Here is a 23,613-nt window from a genome sequence, read left to right as displayed (position 1 = left end):
TTCTATACACATATCCAGGTTGAGGTTCCACACGTGTATATATACATTACGTATTTCAAAATCCATCTGGCTGTATACTCAAGATTTGCCAACTTCATTAGGTAAGTTACACTCACCACCTACCCTTCCTGCTCCCTGCCAAAAAAGAAGGCAACAAAAATTTTAGACGATATTGTTTTGGTTTATTTGGTTTGTGTTTTGTTTCTGATTAATTTCACCGCTGGGAAAAATTAGTGGGCAGGCTCAAGTCTCACTTGAGTCCGTCGTATTATAGGTAAATACTATTTCATTGTATGTGGCCAGGGAGAGAACAGCTGTTCCTGTGTCTTAGCTAGGTCCGAGGCTGGTTTCCTGTGAGCATGTGAGTGTGTGTGTGTGTGTGTGTGTGTGTGTATGTATGTGCATGTGTGTGTCGCATGATGTTCAGTTAGATGATGATCTGCCAGGGGTCAGAGATTGTGTGTGTCAAATTCCCCTTAACACCCGCACCACCCACAGAGATTGATTTCAACAAAATTTATTGTATGTCTAGTAGGTGCCATACTCTATTCTGAGGACTGGGGATATAGCAATAAAACAGAAAAAAAAAAAGCGCCTAGTTTTGGTGATACCAATCAAGATTGGTGGACAGTGGTTATAGGGTGGAGGAAAGATCGTTTTCAGATTCTTTCCAACTTCCTTTGGGATCTGGGGCAGGCCTCACATCCTCCAGCATTTTGCCTTTTCCAATAAAGAACTCCAAGTTGCTCCTCTGCAGGCTGGAAAGAGGGGTGGGGTGTGAGCCAACAGGTCAGACTACCACAGTTATGCCACCAGTCAAAGCCTGCAAATGACTAAACATGGTTTTAGCTAATATGAAGGACCCCCCAGAGCAGTCAGGGACTATCACTAAAGTGTCAGGTCATTAGGAAGGGCAAACACAGACACACTTTGTTTGGTTCCTGGTCCTGCCGCCTCTTCTCCGGGTCACTGTGGACAGGTCACTTAATCCTCTGAGCCTTTTTTCTCATCGGTGAAATAGGATGGTCATGTCTACCTCAAAGGGCTATTTGTACGGGTAAAAGAAGCTAGATCAGCGCTTCCGTGGCACACAGTCTTTGGGAAATATGTAGTAGTTATTGGAATTAATTGGAGAGACAGAATATACACATCCAAACTGAAAACGTTCACTCACCTCCCACTCGAATCTAAAGTATGCCTGTTCCCACTCCTCAGCCTTGCACACAGCTCTTCAAACTCCTACACCCTCTGCCAAATCAGGAAACTTCCCACCTTCAAAACCAGAGACATGCCATATTCAGCAAGGCTTCCCAAACTCACTTGTTCCTCCGTGGCAAATACCCCTGCTTCAGACCTCACATCTCTGCTGCCAGGAAAGCTGTTCTCATGATCGAACTCCCTTGTTTTTCCATCAGACAAGGAGATGCTTGTGGGCAGGGGCTGTGTCCCCGATCAGATTAGAGTTCTGACACCAGCCACTATGGAGTCCTTGACTCATGGCCTGCAGAAGCCACACTTGATTCCACCTCAAGGTCTTAGCATGTGCCCCGGCCAGGACCTGGGATGCTTGCTGCTCTGCTCTTTTCTCTCCCTTCTCTCAGCAAGTTGCCAAATGAACTCTTAGATATCCTCCAGGACTCCGCTTGAACACCACTTCCTTCAGGAAGCCCTCCTTGACTCCTGGACTGAAATTCCTTATTTTACCCTCTCAAGGCATCCAGTAATTCTCCTTCAGAGCACTGACAGCCAAGAATGATTACATACCAGCAAGACTCCTTTAAATGTTGCAAGTTCAATGAGAACAGGTACATTGTTTTCCCTAGTAAAGTCTCAGCACTTACTTAGTTCAGTGTTTGGTGGGTGCGTAACAGAAGTGCAATAAACACTCTTTGAATGAATGAGTGAATGAATGAATGAGTGAGTCAGTGAATGAATAAATATAGCCTCTCCTCACCGTTCCCAGGTCTTAGCACGCATCTGTCCATACAACACCCTCGGGTGCCAAGGAAAAGGACAGATATAAGGACCGTCATCTGCTTCTGGCTGAGGTATATTTATTTCTTCCTGGGAACTTGTTACCTTTTTTCCCCGGTTGAGCCATGAGTCTTCAGGTTTTCTGGACAACACCCCCCACCCCCACCCCGTACACACCCTGTGCCACCAACACTGAAGAACACACACATTCCTCAGTCAGAAGAAAAGCTTCCAAAGGGTTTTCCCCAACAGGGGGAACGGGGCAGCAGGCTCATACCACGGCAGCGACCACGGGCTAAATATACCCTGCTTTGCATCCTGTGTGCTTGAAAGCACACCCGGTAGACACGCATCGCAGGCTTGGAAGCGTACCTCACCCGTTCACCCACGCCAGCTCCAAGAAGCTGCCCCCACAGCCCCCACAGCCCCCACAGCCCCACTGAAAGAACCTGGCTGGATCCTCTGGTCTACCCCCGCCCCACTTCACCCCCACTACCCCCCCCCCACCCCCACCCCTGCCCTACCACCCCCACCCACCCATACCCCCACCACACCCCACTCCACCCCACCCCACACCAATATTTTGCCTTTGCCCAGTTCTGACATGTGGTTAGACAGGTGCCCACCAAAGCCTTGGGCAGCAGCCAGAATCCGTGGGGCTGTAGAGTGCGGATCCCCACCCCAGGGGGCGGTGGCCAGGAAAGCACTGACGCAGGTGGCCTGCAGTCTGGTTACTGTCTGTTCTTCCTGCTGCAACAAATCACTGTATTGCCCTGAGCCTGTTTCCTCAGTGGTAAAATGGGGGTGGGGAGTGATCATACCTGTGCGTCCCACCCCCCAGGCTCATAGTACAAACCAACCCCAGCTGGGAGAATGGAGAGAAGGCCCTGCGATGGGCTGGCCACCGTACAGAACACTGAGGAAACAAACGTGAAGGAGGTTGGCCCCTGCCCTCGAAGGGGCCACGTCAGCAGTAAACAAACATTCACAATCCAGCGTGACAGAGGAGTGGGAGGGGTGCCACCAATGGGCCACACAAGAGGAGCAGATGCCAGGGTGATGGACACCTGTGGAGCGTGTAAAAGATCCTCCACCAGGAACTCAGGCCAACCAGAGCATAACTCTTGCCCGCTGGCTGCGTGACCTTGGGCAAGTTACTTAGCCTCTCTGTGCCTGCTCTGTGCCTCACAGAGGTGATATGAGGATGAGGATACGTAAATGAACTTTTGTAAATGAACTTATGCAAAGTACTTAGAACAGTTCCAGGGGCAAAGTAGGCACAAAATAAATGTTAGCTGTTATTCTTATTATCTTGAATTCATTCAACCAATATGTACAAGGCTCTGTTTCAGGCACAGGGAACATGTCAGTAAACAGAACAGACCGGAAAAATCTGCTCTCGTGGAGCTTACATTCTGGAAGGGGAGGGAGACCTATTTAATACACAGTAAAACCTTGGCTCTCGAGTAACTTGGTCTGCGAGTGTTCTGCAAGACAAACACACATTTCTAATAAATTTTAACTTGATAAACAAGCGATGTCTTGCCATATGAGTAGTATGCGATCACAACAATGATTCTTGAAATTTCCTTTGATATATAAGTGCTTTGGATTACAAGCATGTTTCTGGAGCGACTTATGCTTGCAAACCAATATTTTACTGTATTTGATGAGGGTGCTTTGGAAAAGAAGGAAGGAGAGAAGGGGAATAGAGTTCCAAGCCATGGGGGAGGGTTTCCATTTTAAGCATGGTGGTCAGGGAAGGGCTCACTGGGAAGGGGACATCCACCGGAAGAACCAGGGTACAAGCAGAGTAGCATCAGGGGCCGTCTCCTCTGGTCCTATGAATACATCTTTAGTTGCAAAAGAGAAATGACCAGGAATGTGAGGATTAAATTAGAAACTACAAAACGCCAGACATACACTGAGCCCAGAATAAATGTCAGCTCCTCCCTTTCCCTTTTGTCCCCAACGACTCCTCTCCAGTCATCAGGGAATTTGAGATCTCCCAACCAGAGCATGCTTCCTTCTCAAGCCTCTCTTGGCGCCCTTGCCTGGGTCCTTGCAGGCAGGGTGGTCTCAGGTCCGAGGAGCGTGCAGCGGGCTGCGGAGTGTTCTCAAGAAGACTGAGAACCTGAGCCTGGAGGCCGGAGGGCAGCTACCAGCCCCGCAGCCTTCTAGCGGTGGGACCTTGGCCAGGAACAACAATAACAACTGTCACTTATGCCAGGCACTTATTCATTTTATCTTTCCATCAGCCCTGGGGGGTGGACAGGAAAAGTGACCCTTGGGGAGGTTCACCGGGCAAGAGGCAGAGAAGCTAGGGCCAGATCCTAGCTGTGGCACTCCAATGTCCCAGCTCTCAGATTTACCAGAAAGAAAGATGAAATCAAAACCCGAACACCGGATTAAATTTGAGTTTCAGATAATCAAGAAATCGTTTTTTAGTATAAGTCTGTCCCAAATATTGAACGGGACATACTTATAGTAAATTATTACATTGTTCATGTGAAATTCAAATATAACTGGGTGACCTGTGTTTTACCCAGGCTTTCAGCGGATCTATCACATAGGTCTCCCAACGTTGGAAGTCACTGCCTCCCGGGGACTTGGAATATCTAGAGGATCTAGACGTAAAGGCACCAACCGAGGAGGCCAGTAAAGGTCCTGGCACGCCCCTTGCTTGAAGTGAGCTCTCACTTGAAGGTGGGTTGAGGCTCATCCCATACAGCCAGTAAGCAGGCAGAGGGGCCCCTGTTCTAGCTCCTGAGCTTTAGGAGGCCCGGACATGACTCTTCAATGGCCAAAAAAGACTACAGGGCCAAGAAGTACCCACCCAGAGCCTGTGTTCCCCAGCCACACTCTAGCACGAGGACCCCGAAAGTCACTGCCCAATGGGCCCTGAGCCAGCTTGCAGGGCTTGTGAGGATTTCTACCCTGGGCCTCCTGAGGGCCGACCTCATGGCTGGTGGGGACACCCCTGATTAAGACTGCCCGATAAAATACAGGGAGCCTAGTTACATTTGAATTTCAGACACACAAGGAATACTGTTTTAATGCAAGTATGTCCCAAACTTGACAACCTTTCCCTGGGCCCAAGGACGCCCATTGCTGTTTGGCGATGTGTCAGTGTGCGGGTGGGGCTGTCTACATAGGCACTGGTGATACTGGTGGCCCCCCAAGATACAGGATGGAACCAGAAATGGGAAGAAAAGGTGGGTGGGCCACCGTCTGGGAACACATTTGTTCTCCTACGCTGAGCCCTGCAAATACCAGCACCTCCCACTTCTCTCTGCTGTCCCCACCCACCTCTGAGCTACCAGCCCTGCCTTCCCCAAAGGGACTGCTCTTGAGTGGGGCACCAGGGAGCTGGCTGGCTCGTCCTCTGTCCAGCCCCGCCAGCCTTGGACACCAGCCCCGCAGCCCCTCCATCCCTACCCTCAAGCCTCTATCTGCCACTATCTCTGCGGCCTCCCCAGTCCTCCCAAGGTTTGCTCTCCCCACAAGGCCCCGAGGGCGTCAGTTGAAGAGATGGGTTGGAGAGATTGGGTAATGGGTGTTCTGGTCTAGACAAGTCTGACCCGGCCAGCCCCACAGGAGGAAGGTCAGAGACTGGCCAGCAGGGAGAGCAGCGGGTCTCGGCGGAGGTGGGGGTGAGGGCTGCTGGGAATTCAGATGCCCTCCTTGACCCATTCTAGAACCCTGCGGAAAATGCTGTTCTCTCCCCTGGAGGAGCTTCTCCTCAGGACTGAGGTGAAGAGTGGGGACAATGAACTTCTACCCCTGGGCCCCAGGCTGCAGAAAGGCCTCTGCTCTGGACGCCTCCCGTATCTGTATCTCGTTCGTACCTCGGTCCTAACACCGAGTATGTGTAGAATGCTTGCATCAGTGCCCGGGACGTGCTAGTGCTCAGCACGCTACTGCTTTTATCATCATCATCACTACTTAAGAATGATACACGACGACATTTTTACGCTCATCTTACTCACTGCGTGGTGAATTCCGAAGGACTGGGCAGGCCTGTGTTTCGTTCATTTTAGTGGTCCCGGCGCCTGGCACAGACAAATATGTGTTCAGTAAATGTTAGTCTAGTGAAAACAATGGATAGCGTTTAATTGTTCCCGTTTGCGTGTCCCTGACTTTCCCCCAGTGTCTCCGTGCTACGTGCACACGGACCACGATAAACCGTCCCTGGCTTCTATTTTTGCTGTGCCTCCTTTTCACAAGGCCTCAAACCTCTCCAACTCTTCACACCCCCATTGCCTGTCCCCACCCCTAGATGCTTCCACCAGGGTTTTCGCCTCCCCAGTGCTCCCCACTGGGCGCCACCAGCCACTGCTGCCAACGGCTTGGAGCAGGGGTGTCAGGGGCCCTGGACTGGGGCGACGGTGGATGGGGTCAGAGTCTTTGAGGGAACATCTTTCCGTTTTATTTGCAGTCCTCTTTCTAGTGCTTGGAGAGTATCAGGCTGGGCTGTCTGTCCCCTCCCCTGATGGGCTGCGGGTCACTTCTCCCCCTAACGTCGGGAGTGCGGTTACCCACCTCCTTCCCGGGGCGAGTCCTCCTCAGCGGCCGCAGGGACTGGGGAACAAGACTTCTGTAGGACAGCCCCCCACCCAGACACGTCTAACCCTGTCTCAGGCCCGTGAGGGACCCTGCTACGGCTAGTCCGAGGAGTCACAGGCACGCACACTCACCCTCACCCTCACACACTCACCATCACATACACACCCTCCTGCACACTCTCATACACTCACCGCCTCACCCCTCCTGATCGCCTCTACTGTCAGCAGCTCCACAGATAAGCTACAATGTGACCAACCCACAAAACACACGCTGCTGTAGTAAACCTCGTTTAGTACTTAGGAGCCCCAGTTAGCAGGGGACGCGATGTTTTAAAAATCTCTATTTTCATTTTTTTTTCAAAATTAGCACTTTTTCAGAATCCCTCTACATCCCCTTCTTCTAGACCTCTGCATCCCTTCTGCTCCCTCTCTCTCGGCCCAGAACTTCTTGCTTGTTGCACCCCATCAATACCCCTAAAGATCCAGAGCTAGGGAGGCCCAGCCCCGCGAAGGGCAGGCTGGGGAGGGACAGAAAGCCTCTGCATGACCCCTGCCATCTCCTGATACTTTGCTGGGCTTGTGAGCCCGGGGGGCCCAGGGGAGGGCATCAGAGGGCCTCGTGCTCAGGGGCAGGGCTGAGGACACCCTCTGTTCTGGGCATCTGGGCGGCTTGCCGTCTGGCCTCAGCCACCCACACATGCAGTGATCTCTCAGTCCCGGGCTCAGCCTGGGTGCTGCTGGGGGCCTGCACTCTGCCTCCCTCCTTGTCTCTCCTCTCCAGCCCTCTTCCGCTTTCTCCTCATCCCTGCCCAGGCCCCTGCGGGTCCCATTTTGCTCCCCCACCCCCACTCCTTCTCTCCCCTGCACCTGTTTCTTCCTCTTTCTCCCTCTCCATCTTGTTGGCTCCTCTGAGTCACTTGCTTCCACACCGTCCTCTCCTAAACGGATAGCCGGTGGCCCCTCCCGGTCCCCTGAAGTGCAGGGCCTTTCAGGAATCCTCTTCTGAGAGCTCTGATCAGGCCTCAGGGGACCCGAGGGGCAGGTGGGGGAGGGGTGGATAGCAAAAATAGCTCCTTATCTGAGCCTGAGGGAGGCCTTAGCAGGGGAGGAGCTGAAAGGTTTCCAAGCCCAGTGGAGAGGACAGAGGACCAAGAAACTGGCACCTGTGATAATGTCTGTGCCTGAAGTGTCTGCAGGGTGCCCCTGGTCTTCCCATGCCAGGATGTGCCACTGGCCACCAGAGCAGTGGGACCTCCCAGGCACCTGGCCTCACTGCTCCTACTGTGGGGTTTTGAGAACTGGTGACAGGCACAAAGACACTGAGGCAGGTCTTACAACATCAGGACTGGGGTTGCTTATGCCATTCCCAGTGGCTGCGTGCCCAAGGGGAGCTGGGTGCAGTGCTGTGCTGAGGGCCCCCATCAGTTCCTGCTCTGTACCTCCGGGACACCCTTCCCTTCAGGTGGACATCTTTTCCCTTCCGCCCACCCAAATCTCCACATCCCAGGGCCCACCCTCTGTGAAGTCCAAGACCGTGGGAAACCCTCCCTTGGCCTTTCGGTCTCTTAATTCCAGCCTGTGCCCAGCAGGCGCTATTGGTTGCCCGTTGTTCCGCGGGGGTCCTCCCGACTGCCGCTCTGCTGCCCGATGACAAGGGCAATGCCTTAGACATTTTTTTCTGAGACACAAATAAGCAGCAGCAGCATTATGGTCATTATGAGTTTATTTCTCTTATCATCATCGTATGGTTGAATTCTCCTCCAGAAAGAAACTCCCATTTGATAAAAGCTTTCAAAATGCCCTTTGCTTCCAGGACACGATTTCATTTCATCTTCACTGCACCCCTCACTAGTGGACATTGTAGCTCCCATTGAATAGGGGAGGGGAATGGGAGCTCAGGGCCCTGCGAAGACAGCAAGACTGGATTCAGCGCCACCCTGTACAACTGGACCTTCCCTCCTCCCGAAAGCTCTCTCTTCACCTGGCCTCAAGGACACCAGCCTTCCTGGCTCTCCTCTTGCCTTCCTGGTTGCTCCTTCTCTTCTCCTGGGCTTCTCAGAGTCCCCAAGGCCCAGCCCTTTTCCTTTTCTCTGTCTGCACTTATACTCTTCATGACCTCATTCAGGCTCATGGCCGCTGTCTAAAGGACGACACCTCAAACACAGTTCTAGTCCAGACCTTTCTCTTGTCTACCTGCCTACCCGACATGCCCAGCTGGAGTGACAGACATCTCAGATGAAGTAGATCTGAGGCTACTCCAGTTCTCCCCAGGCCTCTCTGGAACCTGCACCATGGGGCACATAGGTGGCTCAGTCCGTTAAGCATCAGACTTTGGCTCAGGTCACAGTCTCATGGCTTGAGCCCCACATGGAGCTCTATGCTGACAGCTGAGAGCCCAGAGCCTGCTTGGGATTCTGTGTCTCCCTCTATCTCTGCCCCTCTCCCACCTGTGCTTTCTCTCTCTCTCAAAAATAAATAAACATTAAAAAAAAGAAGAAAGAAGAAGAAAGAAAGAAAAGGAAAGAAAGAAAGAAAGAAAGAGAAAGAAACTGCTCCGTTCTGTCCTTCCCGGTTTCAGCCCCTGGAAACTGCAACTTCTCTTGTCAAATACCCGGAAGCTTTCTTTGCTTCCTCTCTTTCTTTCCGTCCCCAAATCCAATCTGCAGGCGATCCCACTGGCTCTTCCCTCATCTATACCCGAAATCAACCTCTTCCCCCAACACCACGGTATCTCCCTTGCTCCAAGTTGCCCTCCCCTGTGACCTTCGGGTCCCACCAGGCCCTAGGTGGTCTCTGTTTCCACCTTCTACCTGCCCAGCAGTGGGAGTGTCCTTTACACATAGAAGTCAGATCGCATCACGTCTGTGCTCAGAGCTAGCCTCCATTCTCTGCTCTGGACCCTGCCAATCCCCATCTCTTCCTGCCTCCCTGCCCCACCCCCTTCTCTCTAGCTCTTGCTCTCAAACACAACAGCCTGCACTTTCCTGCCTCTGCACTTTGACCTGGCTGTTCCCTCTGCCTGGAATACTCTTCCTCTGGAACTACATGGATAACTCCTTCACTTGCCCTGACCACCGTGTTAGGATTGCGGCCAGAATCAACCTCAGCCCCAGTCACACACACTACTGGTCCCCCTTTTTCTGCTTCACTTAATCGTTATTTCACTGTCTTTAAGATCTAATTTACTTATCTCTTACGGTGATTATGGACTGTCTCCCCATACCCCACGAGAAGCAACCCGAGGGCAGAGGCGTCAATCTTTTTGGTTTGCTGCTGTATCTCAAGTACCAATAGTGGCGCCTGGCACATAGTAGGCACTCAATAAATATTCCATGACTTAATGAACAGATTATCCCTTTCTCCTCTTTTGCTTCTCTGTGTGCTAGAACTTCTTGAGGCTCCAGCTAAGAAGCTGGCCAGGTGGACATGTTCTATTTTCTTAGCCCCGTAACTTAGGAACAAGGCAGGGGAGGCCTTAGAAAGCCAGGAAGCTGCTAGGACAAGTTTGGCTGGTCCATCAAAAAACAACAACAACAACTGCTTGGGTTGGGCTGAGCCCAGCCGTGACCTGTGCATATGGCGCCTCCCTCATCGCCCTCCCATTCCAAACCCAAGGGGCCCAGCTGAGCCCGTGTCACCTAGCCTGCAATGTGCCCCACCTACCGCCCTGACCTGTTTTCTCTCATTCACTCCTCCTCACAGCTTCTCCAAACCCCTCCCTGCCGGGGAACCTGCCTCCCAGTTCCACTCCCACATGGACCACAAGATGCTTGCATGGATCTGGACGCCCTCAGCACTGGGTACAAGCAACTTGAATACTGCCGTCCCCCACACGTACACCCCCAGGGTGGTTTATACCACAGGAGCTGCTATGGAGGCAGGCTACTTCCATTCAAATGCAAGCGCCACTGCTAACCAGCTTTGTGAGTGTGGACAAGTCTACTGTGCTCCCCAAACCTTAATTTCCTCATCTGTAAAGTAGGACCTGTGGCTGCCTTTGAGGGTTGCTGTCAGAAAATCTATTCACAGAGAATCTAGTGCTGCACCTGGGGCCCAGTGGGTGCTGAATCATGGTTACTGCTCCGTGAACTCCCACTTCTTGAGGGCCCACCGTGTGCCAAGCACTGTTAAAGGTGCAGGCGGCCGTCCAGTGCGTGGTGGGTTGGGGGAGGGGACAGCGTCCTTCTTAATGGACGGGCGTTGAGATGAAGTGTTGCCGCACGGAATTGCTACTGGAATTCTGCCTTGGATTGCAAGCAGATAGAAGACACGGTGCGTGTGACTTGGGTCAGGGTGGGGGTGGGGGGCGCCCCAGAAACTGTCCTAACTTCTTGCTGTCTGCGAAAGGAGCAACGTTTATCGGGGAAAAATATCCAGTGGTGTTGCAAAAAGACTTGAGGCTCATCTGCAAAACTCACGGAGGGCGAAAGGGTTTGGGGTCAGGCAAGTCTGGCTCAAAGCCCAGTTCCGCAGAAAAAAAGGCTGGAAGGATATTCTCTTCTCTGCGTAGGGCTCACTTTCTCTCTCCAGGTCTCTTGTGAGCATGCTGTTGGCAGTGATGTCAAAACAGGCTACCACCACTGCGTCCTCAGCGTCTCTGACATCAGTGGGCAGTGTGGGAGGACGGCGGGTCACCGGGAACCAGCTGCTTATTGAGGCCATCTTCTCCAGAGGTGACATCGTGCTGTATCTGTGCTGGCTGGCACCACACCCCGCACCTCTGTTACACTGCAAAACTTCTGCCTTCCCGGCTGGCTGAGCCAGGTGAGCTCCCCCTGAAAAGAAAGAAAGGAAGGAAGGAAGGAACAAAGAAAGAGAGACCCTTTTCTTTTTCTTTCTTTCTTTCTCTTTCTTTCTTCCTTCCTTCTTTCTTCTTTCTTTCTTTCTTTCTTTCTGTTTATATATTTTTGAGAGAGAGAGAGACAGACGGACAGACAGAGCATGAGCAGGGGAGGGGCAGAGAGAGAGAGAGAGGGAGACACAGATTCTGAAGGAGGCTCCAGGCTCTGAGCTGTCAGCACAGAGCCTGATGTGGGGCTCACACTCACTAGCTATGAGATCATAACCTGAGCCGAAGTCAGATGCTTAACTGACTGAGCCACCCAGGCACCCCACAAATGTCTTTAAAATGAACAAAAGAATGGAAAACAGAGTAGCTGCTGCTGCTGCTGCTGCTATGAACCTCTAGGCAAATTTAGGGAAGCCAAGCTGCCCTTCTGCACCCCTGCTTGGTTTCCAAAACCCTGCTCCTCCCTCTCTCCATTCCCAGGCTCTGCATTTACATCACATATTTAAATATTCACAGTTTGGGGGGCACCTGGGTGGTTCAGTCGGTTGAGCATCTAACTTGGGCTCAGGTCATGATCTTGCAGTTTGTGAGTTTGAGCCCTGCTTGGGGCTCTGTGCTGACAGCTCAGAGCCTGGAGCTTGCTTCGGATTCTGTGTCTCCCTCTCCCTGCCCCTTCCCTGCTCATGTTCTGTCTCTCTCTGTCTCTCAAAGATGAATAAACGTTAAAAAAATTTTTTTTAAATATTCACAGTTTTGCCTGAAATAGATGAGAATCATGAAGCTTGCAATGTTTCCCAAGGATTACCAAAATCTCTTAATCCCCTTCTTTCCTGTAATATCCTGTAGGGAAACTGATTTTAACAAATGCATTTTTAAATTGCTCAAACGTTTTCAAACACATGGCTCTAGAGTATCAGGAACAGCTTCCATATTGAGGCATCAATGGTAGTCTTAGTTTGCACCAAATTGTGTGTGCGTGTGTGTGTGTACGTGTATTTCTTAATCCCAGCTTCCTCACTTACCTTGGGACCTGTCCCCAGGTGTTTGGCCCCCTGAGCCTCACCCGTAACACCCGCGTGACATTCCTCTAGGAGGAATCCACTGAGCACCTTCTATGGCAGGACCTTCTCCAAGCCCTGGACACAGAGTGAACAAAACAAAGGAGATTTAACCTGTTGTGTGAGAGGAGCCAGACAATTAGTTACGTACCTCAGATCATTTTCAGCATTTAGAAGAAAAACGAAGCAAAGGAAGAGCACGGTGACCTACCTGCCCCTTGAGCTGCTGTGTGGATCGTACCACGTGTCAGGCCCACGTAGGAGCCTGGTTTCCTTGTCTCACTCCGTCATCTCCTACAGCACCCTGACCAAGGGGTGGGAACGTCCCACCCACACTCCACATTATGAGGTATTTTTATTTTTTCTCTTTATCAGCAGAAACTCAGGATAGGAATGGCAGTGGGCATGGTGGTGGGTGTGTGAGATACTTTTCTATTTCTTCTCTTTACTGAGCCTACTACGTTCCAGGAAGTTGGCCTGCACAGCCTTTTTAAAATTGGAAACTTTTACATAAACACCCTGAGTTCTGGATCCTCTTGAAAAATTGGGACTCTAGCAGCACTGGGTATGCCTTCCCTTGGGGCAACAAGTAGCCAGTGCCAAGAGGTGGCTGGTTACTTTCGAGAGCGTGAACATTCTCTGGCTCACTAGCCCTTAAAGTCTCTTAAACACGGCCAGCTTTGCTCGCCTGACTTATGTGCTCATCATAATGAATACATACAAACTAAGGGAAGAATACTGACAGAAACATATCAGGTTTTGACATTCCTCCCATGGAGAAGAGTCTATGTCCCTCCCCTTGAATTCGGGTGACTCGTGCTTGCTTCAGCCAACAGAGTCCAGTGGAAGTACCAATATGTCAGAGGCTAGAACATAAAAGCCCTTCCGCTCTGTTCACTGGAACTCTGTCTTCCAGAGTCCCAAACTACCATGTAAGAAGTCCAATTGCCCTGGGGCCACCATACTGTAAGGATGTCCAACCCACATACTTCCAAGCCACATGAAGAGGCCATATATGGGGGCTCTAGTTGGCAGTCCCAACTGAGCCCAGCCTTTGAGCCATCCCGGTCCGGGCACCAAACATGTGAGTTAAGATGTTTCCAACATGTGAGTTAAGATGTTTCCAGATGATTCCAGCCCTCAACCAGCCACCTGCTCATGTCTTCCACCCTGAGGCCTCAGACATGCGGACAAGAGACAATTCATCCTCACTATGCCCTTTCCAAATTCCTGACCATAGTAAAACGATTGTTGTTTATATATTTTGGGGTGGTTCATGATGCAGCAATAGGTAATTGGAACAATGTCCATTAGGAAGGATCAACTGAGCCCAGAGCTGAAGGTAAGTAGGTAAAGAGAGGGGCACTGGAGCAGAGCATTTTGAATAGGGGTTTGGGGAAGACAGCAGGTACAAAAGCTCTCTGGTGGGAGGAATCTGGTATATTAAAAAACAATAAAGAAAGCAAGCAAGCAGAAACCCCTCTAGGTATTTTCAGCACGAACTATTTAATACAGGAAGTTAAATGTTTAAAAACAACAAAACGCTAGGGCTGAAAGACAAGTCAGAGAAGCTGCCATAGAATTCAAATTTAATACCAGGTTTCAAGATTCAGGAAGTTTCAAGAAACACAGGAAACCTTCCACAGTGATCTGACTCTATTAGGAAGGCAGGTGATGTGACAGAAAGCACCTACAGGCGGCTACAAATCTTCTATCTATGAACCCAAAGCTCATGTAATTGTCCACCACTGCCCTGCTAGAGACACAATAATATTTCTGCTTCTCTCCTACTTCCAAGTCTATCATAAGTGCCTCTCATTTGTGGAAACAGACCTAGAAGCTTATTGGCTGAGGATTCTGGGAAATGTGGTTTCTGGGCTTCTGGCTCCGGCAGCACTGGGGAGAGCGCAGAGGGGAAGGGGGACTGAGGTCAATGGGCGATCCAGCACACAAGGCACGACTGACCTCTCCTTCATCTCCTTCATCACTTCTGGTCATCTTGTCTTCCATTTCACTTCAGCTGCTCACCCCTGTGATCATGCCCCCATAATCTCAATGTTGTGTCTCCTGTCTTCCCAATTCACTCCCTCTGGTACCTGAATTCCAATAATTCTTCTATCTCCTGAGACTTACCCATCCTTCCTTTTCCCTCCATCTCCCCAGTGCCCCTCTCACCCCGATTAGATGATCTAGTCAATCACTATAGGCACTCATTTTAATACCCTCAACGCCCTGCCCCCTCTTCCTTCACTGTATTCTTCTAGAAAAATGCCAGCTTTGGCTAAATCTAGCTCTCCACCTACTTAACACCTGTACCACAACAGCTAAATGTGTCTAGAAAACATCAACGATGGTAACTGACCTTACTGTAAATTCACAGCCAACTGAGGTCAGGTGGACACCTAGGGCTCCCCAGGAATCCTATCTAATTTCTCTTGTTCATTTGCCCTCCCACTCTCTAAGAAGACTTGCCAGAGAACTTTCATATGCTCCTACCACATCTGCCAACTTAAGTCTGTATCCAGATATTACACTTTCCTCCTGTTACTCTGGACACTGTTAGTGCTCCTTGCTGAAGCCAGACCCTCTCCTTAGAAACTAGAGCCCATCCTGTCATCTACCCAAGGACCTTATTCCAACAGTGTCTCTCTCCTTCATCATCACATTTTCACCCTCTATCATGTCACTCCCATTAGCCTACGGACATAATGCTATTTCCCTTATCTTTCAAAAATAGTCTTCGGGGTGCCTGGGTGGCTCAGTTGGTTGATTCCAGCTCAGGTCATGATCTCACGGTTAGCAAGTTTGAGCCTCACGTCGGGCTCTGTGATGACAGCACCAAGCCTGCTTGAGATTCTCTCCCTCTCTCTGCCCCTCCCTGGCTTTGTCTCTCTCTCTTTCTTCTCTCTCAAAATAAATAAATAAATAAATAAATAAAACCTTAAAAACAAAATAGTCCTCTCCTAATTCCATGTCCCATACCAGCTACTGACCCCATTTCTATACTTCTTTACAGCAAAACTCTTCAAAAGAGTACCTGTACTCACTGTCTTCAATTCCTATCCTCCATTCTCTCTTCACCCCACTTCCATCAGTCTTTTCCTCTTACTTCTCCACAGAACACATCACCTCAAGGTGACCAATTACTGGCCAACACATTGATTCTCATTGAACTTGAACTGGGTATGAATTGAACATACCCAATTCCCATCTCACTTGGCCCCTCCGGACTTTTTAACTGAGCTGGTCACATGTTCCTTGAAACATTTTCTTCCCCTGGCGTCCAGGACCCCACCCTCTCCTGGTTTTTCCTCCTACCTCACTGGCTGCTCCTTCTCTGTGTCCTTTGCTGACTCTTTTTCATCTTCCTGACCCCAAATCATTGAAGTGCCCCAGGCCTCTGTCCTTGGACTCCTTGGTCTCTTTAAGAGCCCATTGAGGTGGGTGGTCCCGAATTTAAATAAGGACAATTCTCAGCCATGCTCATGGTTTTAAACACCTCCTATAGCTGATGACTCTTAAATACACATTTCCAGCTAGATCTGTTTCCTGAATTCCGTACTTGAACATCCAAATGCCTATTTGATACCATCTCTGGGAGGTTTAATATTTATCTCAAATTTAACATGTTCAACACCAAACTCCTGCTCTTACCTGCAAAGCCTGCTCTCCTATAGTCTTCTCATCTCTGTACGTGTCAATCCATCTTTCCAGTTGTTTGGGCCAAAAGCTTGGAGTCATCTCTGACTCCTCAGTTCCCGTCACACCCAGTCCTGAAAGCCCTGCCAAGCATCTAGATTCTGGCCACCACTCAGCACCTCCACCACAGGGACTGTGTTCAAGCCTCCCTCATCCCTCTCCTGGATTCTGACAAGAGCTTCCTAACTGGTCTCCCCAATCTTGTCCCTTCCCTCCTTCATTTTATTGTCAAAAAAGCAGGCGGGGATCCATTTAAAACCTAAGTCAAAGTCATGCCATTTCTCAGCTCAAAACCTGCCATCTCACTCAGAATAAGAACCAAAGTGCAAATGCCTGGGTTCTTCTTTGATCCCGTCTTCTATCCCCTTCTGTTGCAGCCACACTGTCCTCCTTGTTCTTGAGCATGGAAAGCATGCTCCCACCTCCGGGCCTTTGTATGTGCTGGTCTCTGCCTGGCATGTGCTTGCCTCATATGTCTGGCTTGCCTTCTTTTTAGGCCTTTGTTACAATGACACATTGTAAGTGAGACTTTCCTTGACCATCCTTTTAAAATCCTGGCCATCCTTCCTTCAAGGCCTTTCTTCTCTTTTCTTTTTTTTTTTTTTTTTTTTAGTGTTTATTTATTTATATGAAATTTATTGTCAAATTGGTTTCCATACAACACCCAGTGCTCATCCCAACAGGTGCCCTCCTCAATGCCCGTCACCCACCCTCCCCTCCCTCCTACCCCCATCAACCCTCAGTTTATTCTCAGTTTTTAAGAGTCTCTTATGGTTTGGCTCCCTCCCTCTCTTTTTTTTTCCTTCCCTTCCCCCATGGTCTTCTATTAAGTTTCTCAGGATCCACATAAGAATGAAAACATATGGTATCTGTCTTTCTCTGTGTGACTTATTTCACTTAGCATAACACTCTCCAGTTCCATCCACGTTGCTACAAAAGGCCATATTTCATTCTTTCTCATTGCCAAGTAGTATTCCATTGTGTATATAAACCACAATTTCTTTGTCCATTCATCGGTTGATAGACATTTAAGCTCTTTCCATAGTTTGGCTATTGTTGAAATGTTTATTTATTTTTGAGAGAGAGAGATAGCACAAGCAGGGGAGGGATGGGGGGGGGACACAGAATCTGAAGCAAGCTCCAGGCTCTGAGCTGTCAGCACAGAGCCTGACGTGGGGCTTGAACTCATGAACAGTGAGATCATGACCTGAGCCAAAGTCCAACGCTTAACCAACTGAGCCACCCAGGCACCCCGCCTTGATCATCCTTTTGAAGTAGGACCCCCTTTTCCCCTCCCTGTTCTGTTTTTCTCCTTAATGCTTTATTGCCAGCCAACTTGCTATAAATTTTTCCTGACTCTAGAATATAAATGCCACAAAAGCAGGGACTTTATTTGGGTCACGTGAGTATCCTCAATGCATATATCCATGCCTAACACACAGTAGGCATTCAATACTATTTGTTGCATTAATTGAATGAGTAGGTGTGGAGGTCATGGCTGTTAGGTGGGGCTGAGAGGTGGGCAGGAGCCAGATCAGCAGGGCTTTTAGGTCTTGCTAAAGATCTGGGGGAGGGCTGACATGATCATAGTTGTGCTTGGAAAAGCTCCCCTGGGTTCCAAGTGGGAGAACACTTCCTCTAGAAAGGTGATTCTTGCCTTTGTGGAATTGAGCGTAGGGAGATAGGGGGATTTGCATTTTAGAAGATGCTACTCTAACTTAGAAGGGGCAAGGGGAATGTGGGGCTAAAGAGATCTCTGCATTTGGACAAGACGCAATACCACACGGGGCTGTGATTATGGGCAATCAACCCTGTACCTCTGAGTCAGCAGCTCAGTAAAACCCTTTACAAGCAACAGGCCCTCCTGCACTGGAGGGGCCTACAAAGGCTCACTGCTCCAGAGATTATCAGAACGTAGTGGATGTGGCATTCTCCCACCTCCCTTGTCACCCCGCATCAACTTCCCTTTTCCTCCTGCACTCAACCCGGAGAGATTTCAGTGGAGATCAAGTCCAAGGACAAGAGGCTAGTGAGCTTCTCAGGCCCCCAGAGAGTAGGGGAGGAACTGTGGGAAGGGACTGGGGCTGAGCAGAAGCAGCCTGCAGACCCTCTCAGGGTGGAGCACCCCCCCGCCCCCCCTTTGCCGTGAGGCGTGGCCCTGGGGCAGCCCTCACTCAAATGCTCCCTGTCACCAACACTGCAGTCACCCAAACAGCTGCACTATTTATTCAGCATTTCCCTGGCCTGCTGGGCTCCTCAAACTAAATTTGCCTTCTGCACATTCCTTGAGGGTTTTAATAACCTACCAGTAAGAACAAAAAGTCCGTTTCTACTAACCTAATGTCAGGCCAAGGTGGAAATACCTTTCTAGGGCCCCTCCCTGTCCAGCTCAGCTGGACTCTCATTGCAGAGGGAAGCAAAATTAATTTTGACTTTGCTGCCGAGATGCACCTAATTCCTTCACTTTGCCAAGGAAGAGGGGAGGAAAATCACAGCCAGCAAGGCAGAATGTTCCCTCCCCAGGCACTCAGGAGTTTGGGATTCTTTCCTACCTTCTCGTGTGCTGGGTTGCAGGATTCTTGCCAGCTGCTGACCTCCCATGTCCTGCTCTAGTGCCTGCCAGGCACATACCACCTAATGAGGCCACAGGGCCTTAGGGAGAGCGCCAGGCTGAGCCTGTGTAGCCAAGTTTGCTTTGTCACTAACCACAGGTCACAGGCCAATCCCGGGTCAGAGGCATCCTGCAAATGCACGGTTGTTGGTGGCAGAGGGGAACCAGAGAGGAGAGAGCTTCCTGAAAGATCACGGGCCAGACTAGAGAATCAGCCCTCGCAGACCAAGAGCAACCCCTCTTCGGGACCCTCTGTCTCCTGCCCCGGCGGGAGCAGGAGACCATCCACCATTTCCCCTCTCTCCTGCCCCCAGGAAAGTTCCTCTTTCCCTAGTTCTCAGGAAAGTCTAAATACAGTGAACCATAATTATTGATTGATAGAGTCACCTGTGGGGAGAAAAGTTTCCTTCCCTTTTGGAGGAAGGTGAGACAGAAAACTGACGCTTGAGTGCCTTCTGTCCACTTCCGAATGTTAGCCTGGTATTATGGAAAGTGCCTCAGTATCTGAGCTTAGAACAAGCAGGGCAGGGGTTCAGATCCCAACTTGCCTTGTATAACTGTGTGGCTCTGGGCAAGGTACTTAGCTTCCCGGAGCCTCTGTAACTACTTCTGTAAAACAAGGGTAACAGTACATTCCTCCCACGGCTTTTGCAAAGACTAACGAACATGCAGCAAACTTAACTCTTAACTCCAGCTTGAGTTAATAAATGGAGAAACTGAACTGCTAAGAGGTTGGGTTATATGCCAACAGAGGAAATGTCTTGGGGCTGACACGGGACCCCCAGACTGAGCCTGTTGGGGGCAATGGTTCTCTAGCAGGATGCAGGAATTTGGGGTTTGCCAAGGTCGGTTCTGACTCATGATGACCTTGAGGGCCACACAGCTTGTATGGCACCTGGACCTGGTCACTAGCCTGTTGAACACCTCTTCAACAACACATCAGTCAACGAGTTTGGGCCTCTTCCCCTGCCCGGTACCATAGGTGGATTTAAAAAGGAATGAAAAACAGGCCTTGGCTGGGTGACCAACTCCTCCCCCTTTGCCCAGGCAGGCCTTTCAGTGTTAGCACTCAAGTCTCATGTCCCAAGAAACACCTTTTCAGTTCTGGGCAAACCAGGGCGGCTGGTCACCCTGGTCCAGACAACCACCAACAGAAAGCAGCACTGACCCAGGTAGCTCTGACGTGGATGCTGATGTTTGTGCTGCTTAAAACTCGTGGGCTGACTGTCATTTCAAGATGACCAACTGAGCACAAGCTACCACTCTCCCTTTTGGCTCAAGTTCTAACAATCACAGAAAAAAACACCGAACTTTTTTTAAACGTCAGTATGTATTGAGGCATCATTTGCATAGAAAAATGACACTTCTCAAAGCGTATAGTTTGCGACCTTCTGACAAGTGCATGCAGGTACGTTATCACCACCACAATCAAGATGTAAAACATTCATGTCCCCCCCCTCCCCCCCGCCAAAGTCCTGCGGTGCTCTTTACGGTCCTCCCCTTCCTCCAACCCTCAGCCACTGGCAACCACAAATCTGATGTTTGTCCTCTCAGCTTGGCTTTTCCAAAATGTCATTTGATGGGAATTAGACAATGTGAACCTTCTGTATCTGGCTTAATGTGTGTGAGATTCCTCTGTGTTGTGTGAGTCAGAAGCTCTTTTTTGATTTCTGAGAAGTAGCCCACCACACGAACGTGTCGGAACTTGTCCATCTATTCGCCAACTGCCTGCTTCCAGCCTTGGACACTTACTTATAAGACAGCTATAAACATTCACACACAGATCTTGCACGAACATAAATTTTGATTTCTCCTGGGAGACCACCCTAGGGTAGGGCTGCTGGTTGTATGAATATTAAAAATCGCCAAACTGTCGGGGTGTCTGGGTGGCTCAGTTGATTGGGCATCCAACTTCGGCTCAGGTCATGATCTCACGGCTCATGGGTTCGAGCCCCGCATCGGGCTCTGTGCTGACAGCTCAGAGCCTGGAGCCTGCTTGGGATTCTGTGCCTCCCTCTCCCTCTCTTCCCCTCCCCTGCTCAGGCTCTGTCTCTCTCTGTCTCTCAAAAATAAATAAACATAAAAAAAAAAAAAACTAAAAAAATTGCCAAACTGTTTTTCAAAGTGACTGTACAATTTTGCATTCTTATCAGCAGTGAAGGAGAAGTCCAGTTGCTCTAGACTGTCACCAGCACTTTTTAATTTTAGCCATTTCAGCCAATGTGTAGGGGTACCTCACTGTAGTTCTAACTTGTGTTTCCCTAATTCCAATGATGTTGGACATCTTTTCACATGTCCCTTTGCCATTCATACTCCTCTGATGAAGGGTCTGCTCATGTCTTTTCCCCATTTTTAAAAAAAGGGGGGCTCTTTGATTCTAATTATTGTATTTTAAGAGTTCTTTACATATTCTGCTCATAAGTCCTTTATCGGGTATTTGTTTTGCAAATATCTTCTCCTTGTCTGTGGCTTGTTTTTTCATTTTTTTGAGAATGTCTTCCAAAGAACAAAAGATTTTCATTTTGATGGAGTAAAATTTATCAATTTTTTTAGTTTATGCTTTTTGTGTCTTATTTAAGAAATCTTTACTTAGCCTAAGATGGTAAAGATAGTTTATGTTCTCTTCCAAAAGTTTTATTGCTTTAGCTTTTATATTTGAAAAATACAATTTAAAAATGAAATAAATTTGGGGCACCTGGGTGGCTCAGTCGGTTGAGCGTCCGACTCTTGATTTTGGCTCAGGTCGTGATCCCAGGGTGGTGAGATTGAGTCCTGCATCTGGCTCTATGCTGAGCATGGAGGCTGCTTAAGATTCTCTCTCCCTCTGCCCCTTTCCCCTGCTCTCTGTCTCTCAAAAATAATATTAATAATAATAAAATTAAAAAATAAAAATGAAATAAATCTATAATCAAACTCAGAAACAAGAGGAGGAAACTCTTCTGGGCCAGAAATTGTGTGGAGTCCCTAAAAGGCAGAAAGCACACGAGATTATGGAGAAGGTCATTGTTCTCAAAAAGGAAAGGGTGCTACCAAGAGGACCCCACCCTCAGAGGAGGTGGATACTGAAAGCAGCTAAGACATATAGGGGCTTGAACCCCTCTGTACCCTGTGCCCTGACCCTCTTCTCTCAGCCAACTCTATCTAGATACATGGTAGCAAAATTTCAGAGCACCAAAGAGAAAATCTTAAATCCTTCCAGAGAGAAAAAAGGATTACCTACAAAGGAAAGAAACTCAGATTGACATGAGCCCTCACCAGCTACATTGGATATAAGACAAGCAATACCTCTATAAATGTTAAGGGGAAATAACAGAAGCTAAAATTCCATGTCCAGCCAAAGTAGACTCTCTCTAAAACAATTACAGATATATTCCAACAAGAAGAAATATGAATCCATGACAAATGAGTTTCAAAAAGTAGTGAGGTAAGGGGTGCCTAGGTTGCTCAGTTGGTTAAGCCTCTGACTTCGGCTCAGGTCATGATCTCACAGTTTGTGGGTTCGAGCTCCACGTTGGGCTCTGTGCTGACAACTCAGAGCCTGGAGCCTGCTTCAGATTCTGTCTCTATCTCTCTCGGCCCCTCCCCCACTCACACTTTGTCTCTCAAAAATAAATAGATATTTAAAAAAAAGTAGTGAGGTGAAATACATGTGTTTATGTGTGTGTACACACCAAAAGTACATGTACATATATATGTGTATTTTGTGTATTTTATATATATATTTAAGTGTATATAAACGTTTACAGTGAAACAAAAACCAAAATAAAAAAAATTTCTAGAACTAAGCTCTTGATAAGTTTGGTAATTATGCCTGGTAACATGAATAGTTACCCTTGGTGATGGTATGGGAAGACATCCCATGTTTATGGATAGGAAAATTTAATATTACTAAATTTGGTTTGATTTCTCCTAAGTCTTCTGTCTTGGCCTACAAGTGGCTATCTCCTTGTTATCTTCTCAAATGGCCTTCTCTCTGTTGAGAACATATTCCTAATGTCTCTTTTTCTTCTTATGAGGACATCTGATCCGTTATATTGATTAAGGACTCACCCTATTAGCCTTATTTCAACTAGATCATTTCTTTGAAGACCCTACCTCCAAACGCAGTCTTACAGACTAAGGTCCATACATATGACCTCATTTAACTTAAATTACCTCTTTAAAGTTCCTTTGTCCAGGGGCACCTGGATGGCTCAGTTGGCTAAGTGTCCAACTTCAACTCAAGTCATGATCTCATGGTTCATGGGTTTGAGGGTTTGAGTCCCACGTTGGACTCTGTGCTGATAGTGCAGAGCTTGGAGCCTGTTTCACATTCTGTGTCCCTCTCTCTGCCCCTCCCCTACTTGTACTCTCTCTCTCTTTCAAAAATAAATAAATAAATAAATAATAAATTAATAAATAATAATAAATAAACAAACATAAAAATATTTATAAAAATAAAGAATACATAAGGGTCCTTTGTCCACATATTTTCACTTTCTGAGGTACTGGGTGTTAGGACTTCAACATATGAAGTGGGGGACCACAATTCAGGCCATAGCATTATTCAGTGGGGAAAGGACAGTCTTTTCCACAAATAGTATTAGGAAAACTGGCTATCCACATGCAAAAGAATGAAATTGGACCCTTTTCTCACATCCTATACAAAAATTAACTCAAAATGAATCAAAGACTTAAATGTGAAAACCAAAATTAGTAGAGAAGAAAACATAGGGGAAAACCCTCATGACACTGAATTTGGTGATGATTTGTTGGATAGACAGTAAAAGCACAGGCACCAAGAGGAAAAATAGATAACTTGGATTTCATCAAAATTAAAAACTTTTGTGCATCAAAGGACACTTATCAAGAGTAAAAGGCAACCATGAAATAGGAGAAAATCATATATATACAAATTCCTAGAACTCAACAACAAAA

At 48.5% G+C, this 23,613-nt stretch overlaps 1 long non-coding RNA gene across 2 annotated transcripts in view; it reads right to left on the bottom strand.

Moving 5' to 3' along the window:
* Window positions 1-2,556: 2,556 nt before the first annotated feature.
* Window positions 2,557-23,613, bottom strand: part of LOC125925307 (uncharacterized) — a 30,405-nt gene continuing 9,348 nt past the window's right edge. The window contains exons 2-3 of one of the 2 annotated variants that reach the window (XR_007458778.1): window positions 12,392-12,464; window positions 2,557-11,314 (exon numbers count right to left, since the gene is read on the bottom strand). This is a non-coding gene — a long non-coding RNA (uncharacterized LOC125925307). Of the gene's footprint in view, window positions 12,465-23,613 lie in introns of both variants that reach the window. The other variant, XR_007458777.1, reaches the window with a different exon arrangement.

Source organism: Panthera uncia, chromosome F1 (assembly GCF_023721935.1).
Source record: "Panthera uncia isolate 11264 chromosome F1, Puncia_PCG_1.0, whole genome shotgun sequence".
Classification (NCBI taxonomy): Eukaryota; Metazoa; Chordata; class Mammalia; order Carnivora; family Felidae; genus Panthera; species Panthera uncia.
The sequence above is the reverse complement of the archived record's forward strand: the minus strand, read 5'-3'. Positions and strand labels throughout refer to the sequence as shown.